The 6,550-nt window shown below is 38.4% G+C and overlaps 1 pseudogene; it reads right to left on the bottom strand.

Annotated features, from left to right (window-relative positions):
• Positions 1-557: 557 nt before the first annotated feature.
• LOC118592242 lies at positions 558-1,934 on the bottom strand (annotated as a pseudogene).
• Positions 1,935-6,550: the final 4,616 nt, after the last annotated feature.

Here is a 6,550-nt window from a genome sequence, read left to right as displayed (position 1 = left end):
CAAGTAACTCAAATTTCCAATGAGAAATTGCAAAATTTTTCTGACTGATAGTGCCTGATGATGCCTCATTCGATGTATTATCAAAATGTTAGCCATGTGGCAACAGTGAGAAATGAATCACATTTAGTGTGTGAAAATTCACACTGTTGGGCCCATGCATGATATTCATACCTGCCATCTGGCTACTCAGTTTATGCACCTAATATATTTCCATTTAGTCAGTAACATGGGCTGGCTGAGGTCAAATGGCTGGATTCTTTTCTTCTGAGGCAGATTCTCTTTGATTGGAATCAATGTGTGCTAAAAGCTATTTGTATTCATGCCAACTCCTGTTTTGGCTTTTTAAAATCTAAGAGTTTAACTAGGAAATTTCATAATAAAATATGTAATCTTTATGTAAGTATATCTTTTAAAAAATAATATATGAAAACAATATTAAAAATAAACCATGATGGAGGGAAACAAAATGCATTATTATGTAACTATTGTTCTTGATTTCTTGGAAGAATTTTAGAATTAGAGGCCAGTTATCTAATTTAAGAATTAGAAATCAGCTCTCAAACACAGAACATGTTCAGATCTCTCTCATTTTTCAATCTGTGCCATGACTTTAAAAACTGATCCTTGATCATATCAAACTGCTTTTCTTATACAGCTCTGGAGGAATTAGTTCCATAAAACGGTGCTTCAACACACATGTATTTATTTCTCTATTCAATGTCATCAGGCCTTCAGATGACTTTGGCTTCAACAAATTGAAATTTGAGTGTTACAGTCAAGTTCTAGAGCATAACATTTGAAAAAGCCCAGTAAAAGGTCCCCAAGGCTTGATTCTTTCTTTGTGAGATAAGGAGGAACATTATGTATAAGGTGCAGATATATAGAAGTACTAAAAGATTCTGCATACATTTTTTGGGTGGATGGTTTCAGGTAGGTTTGGATGTAGTCCAAAACCATTAAGACTATAGCTACTCAAAATACCAAGACTGACATCATTTATCTTGTGCTGACTTGCCCATTTCTTAATCACTACCTTGATGGACAAAGTCAATTTTCAAGGTAAGCATAAATTCTGAGAAGGAATGTGTTTTTAATTCCAATAGTATTGTTTACATTTAAGTCAAATTCCACAACTGACTTTAGCCCTGAACTTGACAATTGGTACTTTCGCATGAATCAGCTGAGGTCTCTCAATGTATTCAGATGTCTCATATAGAAGAGTTATGGACTAAAGTGACTACATGTTGTGCTTCAGTCTTCTGATTTACCTAAAAAAAAAATCATTCTTCTTTAACCATAAATTACCATCACTCCTTCAGGCATCAAATCCACTTAAGGATGATCTAACCAAAAAGTCTGCTTTGCAAGTTCAGCAGATGAATTGCTCTGTGCATCTGTGCTCTGAATTCTTTTTGCTACAAGTAACCTGCTTGATGTTGACAAGTTTCAAACAGCTCTGGCATTGCTGATTAAGCACATCTTTGGCCTCAAGCAGTGTGATTGCTCTAGGTTCCAATAGTGGAGCTTCTCAAAGAGGTAGAACACATCTAACTATAACATAGTGTGTGTGAAACAATGGTGGCATGGAAAATCTGTTACCTTTGCTATATGGTTAATTATAGTTGGCTCTTGGTGATATGACCAGAAATGCTGCAATTTACCATCAAGAGGTGAGCTTTTTTTTTTTTTTTCATTTGTTATTCTCTTCCTACCTCAAAATAATGAGGATGTCAAGTTCTATATTGGACTGACAGTACCATATGTCAGGGGCTGTAAAGACACAACTCAAGACAAGTCTACATTTTTGAAATTTGAATTGTGCAAACAATAAGTTGCTGGTGTGAATAAAGAATTGATGAGATAGCAAAGAAGTTCTTATGCTGTTGGTGGCTTGGAGTAAAGGGTAGATGATCCAAAACTGAGTTGGGGAACATGCTCTTAGTCAATAAGATGAACATGAATTCTACTATTAGTTCTCTACTGCCTTTTGGAACACCAGGAGGGAGCATCAAGACTGTCTTACTCTTTCAGTCTAGGGAATGAGGACAGGGTAGGAGGTGATATGAGATCTAGCAAAAACACAGAATCTGAGAGAAGCCAGCACCAACATTCTTCACAAAGTCCAGCACCCTGGGAATACCCTTGGCCTGGGGAGCTACTAGACAGCACCTGGCTCTCCCTCTCAAAACACAAAGCCAGTTTCACTCTCCTGAAAGTGGGGGGTGGGGGTGCTGCAAAGGACCATTTTTAATCCTACCAATTGAAAATGATATTACTACCACAGTTTAAAGTCAAATTTGAATAAAGCTTTAATTAAATACTAACCAGGTGAATAGGCTCTAGCCAGGTCCATACCTGGTTTTCCAGGAAACAGCCCAAAATCAAGTTTTTCAAGGGCTTAAAAAGGAAAACCCATAATTCATTGCATTTTCCATCAGTTCTCATCAAGGGCAACTATACATCTGGACATTTGCTACTCATGTACCTCTGGCTTACATGTCATCAAGTACATCTGGTGCAGATGAGTCAAATGCATTTGTTTAGGGGCATAAAACATGTGGCTTATTATCTCCCATGAATAACAGCCTATAGCATTTTAGGAAGTATCTGCTCTTGTGCAAGGGGCTTGCAGACCAGATGTAGTTTTGTTTCTTGGATCTCTAAGGCATAATAACTTAAAAAGTAATTTTGGCTCTCGCACCATTGTAGCTGGAGAGTTTCTCTCCATGTCCCACCAAGCCCCCACAGTTCTGCAACCCACTTTGAAAATAAACACACAGACTCTTATATTATTTAAACTGTTTGGCCTAATGGCTCAGGCTTCTTGCTATCTAGTTCTTCTATCTTAAATTAACCCATTTCTATTCATCTATATTGCCATGTGGCTCATGGCTTACCAGTAATTTATATCCTGCTCCTTATTGCAGCAGCTGGCAGCATCTTTCTGCCTCAGCCTTCCACTTCCCAGAATTCTCTTCCCTCTTTGTCCCACCTATAGTTCCTGCCTGGCTATTGGCCAATCAGCACTGTATTTATCTATCAATCAATCATCCACAGCACTTCCCTTCTTTGATTTTGTGTTTTATCAAAAAGTTTTGTTTTAACTTGAGCATAGTAAAATTTATAGATAAAAAACAATTATAAAGCAACAATTACAGTTACAGTATCTAGTTTATTTGTATTTGGCAAAATTAAAGAAGATATCCTATCTATCCTATATTTGTGAGTCTAAGGTTTTGTATCTAACTTATCTTTTATCATAACAAAGGAAATTATAACTATCTAGTCTTCAACTACAGCAAAGACCTCAGAAGGATATAATATTACCTGAAAAATGGGAGAAAGACACAAGCAACTTCTGGGAGTCTTGTGAGAGCAGATAGAGACAGCTGGCAGCCTGGACAGTCATCCAAAGTTCTTTTGTAGTGTTGGAGCATCTGTCTTTAGCCAACAGGCCTAGAGTCTCTCAGTCACTTCTCTCTGTGTCCTATAGAATGTCTGGCAGTTTCCTCTGCAAAGCAGGAACCTGAAAGACCATTTTGCCAAGCAAAGTTCAGTGGTCACCTTCCCATGGGTCCTGCACGTCCAGTCCAGCAAGCAGTCCAGGCAAGAACAGTTTCTTTCCCAAATGACTATTTTTGCCAAGAACAAGATAAACTCCATATAGAGTGTCTTCTATACTCAACCTCCTCTCTGAAGTAAATCAGTGCTGCCAGGAGCAGACATGTCTCACTGTCCAGAAAGTCTAAATTTTTAAAACATTTTAAATGCCATATTCTGTAGGTCTTTGGAGTGTTTGAAGACTACATATCTGTCTGAAATATATTGATATACATTCCTAGAAAACTAAACTAACATGACCATAAATTTGATTATCATAGAAGACTAATTGTAATTATCCATTACAACTTAAATGAGTTACATGAACATAATACCTCAAATGAGAGTAGAAATATAAATACAGTATATCAAAATTAAGTTTAAACTTGTATCAATAGACTATAATCCACAGCAATGTAAAACATTTTAAACAAGTTGCTCTTTAAAAGCAGGTTCAATAATCTACCCTTTTATCTTATCATCACCTATACTGTCCGCTTTTGTTCATTAGAAAGAGATTACATTCATAATCAACCTGTTTTAAATAAAAATATTGGTTTTTCTCTGTCCTACACCAGAGGGCTCTTCTGATATGGGACAGAAGAATCTCTTAAACCCCCCCCCCTTTTTTTAGCAATATGCTAAGGTTTAGAAAAGGAGTGAGTCAATTCCATCTCCAAAGCCAACTTGGTATATTTGGGAATTTGGGCATAGCACTTCATGCTACTTCCTGCTGAACAAGGACACTGTATTTTATGGAGACACAAAGAAAATTTTAGGCTTATGGGGTAGTCTGTCAGGGTGTATTGTCTGAACCCGTTGCCTTGAAATGATTCTGGATGTTGGATCATCTGGGCTATGGTGTCACTGGAGACCTTTCAGGGAGTCTTAGATGGTCAAACCTGATTTATCTTAATCTGTAACAAATCCACAGCCTCTGGATTTCTGTGGAAACAAAAGCAGAGCCTCCTTTCCGAAGCAACATATCCTTATATCCAAAATTTGAAGTCAAGGTACCTTTAAGATATACATATTGGCTTAATTCAACAGCTTTCACAATCAAATGTCTTTCTGCAGTTAAGAATATCAAAGACAACATATTCCAGATTTTCTGTGTGATATCCATCTTTACATGTCTTATTAAGGCTCCTGAACTTCAACATCCACAATGAAAGACCCAGCAGCACTGCCCACCAACAGGTTCACAGGCAAGTACTACTGCCCAAATAAGCTTAGGAGCAGTTCCACAGCACAGCAATGGCCAGAGAGGGTTGGTGACCTAGGACCCAGCAGGGCTGCAACTTAAGGTCAGGGCTGTACAATGAGGAAGTGGAATCTTGGGAGTGGCAGAAAGAAAAAAGAAGACCAAGAAAGGTTGTAGAAAAGGCAGTGTAGACAGCCCTATCAGATACACAGAAGACCATGCCTACTCTTAAAGTTCATATTTTATCAAATCCCCTTCTAAATTTTGTCTTCAAGTGTCTCATTTTACCAAACAAGTCATTTACCTACTATCTGTTCATCTTTATGTATCAGACATCAGGGACCTTCAACTTCTCTTTTCATGCAAAGTAGATGGCCAGGTTCACTACCCAAATAATTGGTTGCTATTGGCAACAGCCATCATAATCTGGAACTTAAGCCTTAGATCACCTGTAAATCATCAGTAATGATTTATAGGTATCTTAGCAGATTGGAGCCAAAGGGTGCGACAAAAGCACACCATGCAACTCAGTTCACATGAGAGGTTGGGGTGAGCAGTGTAGAGGCAGCCTGTGAGCCAGAGGGGAAGGAAAAGAGACTGGAGAGAAAGTGCTTGTTTTTTTTTTAGGGGGCTACAGTGCACGCACATAGGGAGAATACACCCATCATGGTGACAGTAGCAACAGTGTCCTACAGCTGATGATGACATGTCCTACCCTCACTGGTCCCTGAGGGCACATCTGTAGAAATGCCTGAATGCTAACATTCTTCTATTTGATTTATTATAAAAGATGAGAAAATAGGCAGGGAGGCAGGGATGAGGGCATCTTGATCTATTAGAGTTCTTCCTGTTGTCTCAGGGCATAAATATCTTCTTGGTTGTTGATCCTCACCATCAGAGCATATTTGGTTGTCCTGTAACAATAACTAATTAATTGTTTGATTAGAGATATTTTGAATTTGTCATTTGAGGAATGTAGAGAAGAAAATGAAAAAGCAGGGTGCAATTAGTAGAAACAGGAAAACAAGTAGAAGGATCAAAAAGAGAAATATCTACTTCTATATGGGTTTCTCAAGGGCCCAGGGACTGGAGGCATCAAGTTGTTCCTTACATTTTTGGGGGGGTCTGTTTGAAGTTATTAAATTTTGTTTTTTACAGTTTTTTTGGTTGACATAGAAGACTCTTCTTCCACTATATCCAGAGTTTGAGTAATCAGGATTGATTTTCTCTGGATTTTAAGTGTGCTCACTGGGTGGGTGGATGTCTGGGGTTAAAGAGATGGTAGAATTAACCAATGGAATTCCATGGTTCCTGGATGAAGGAGACCCCCACAAAGCAGGGTCTCCCTCCCAGATCATGTATTAGGCACAAAACACACCCAAACACCTGGTTGCATAAAGACATCCTTTAGTAAGTTGGAAAGAAAAGAGTGGCTGCTTTCTGACTCAAGCAGAAAATAGCAGCAAATGACCTTGCAGGTGCAAATCTCAATAGGAGAAGGAGGGGAGATTTTTGTTATAATGGGCTAGGATACAGTATTAAAGGACTTAGGGAACAAGGGAAAGGGACAGGGTTATTTGTTCTGGAGGGACAAAGGACTGTCTCTGGATAGAAAGGAGATAGACATTGCACATAGGCAAATGAAGGTTTATAAAAGTAAAAGGGTAAAGCTCTGTTAGAATGAGGTGTTGACTTTTAATTGGACATGTTAATCAGGTGAACCAAAGGGGGCTTTTGATTGCTGGG

This window comes from Onychomys torridus, chromosome 10 (genome assembly GCF_903995425.1).
Source record: "Onychomys torridus chromosome 10, mOncTor1.1, whole genome shotgun sequence".
NCBI lineage: Eukaryota > Metazoa > Chordata > Mammalia > Rodentia > Cricetidae > Onychomys > Onychomys torridus.
This window is presented reverse-complemented; position numbering and strand designations above follow the sequence as displayed.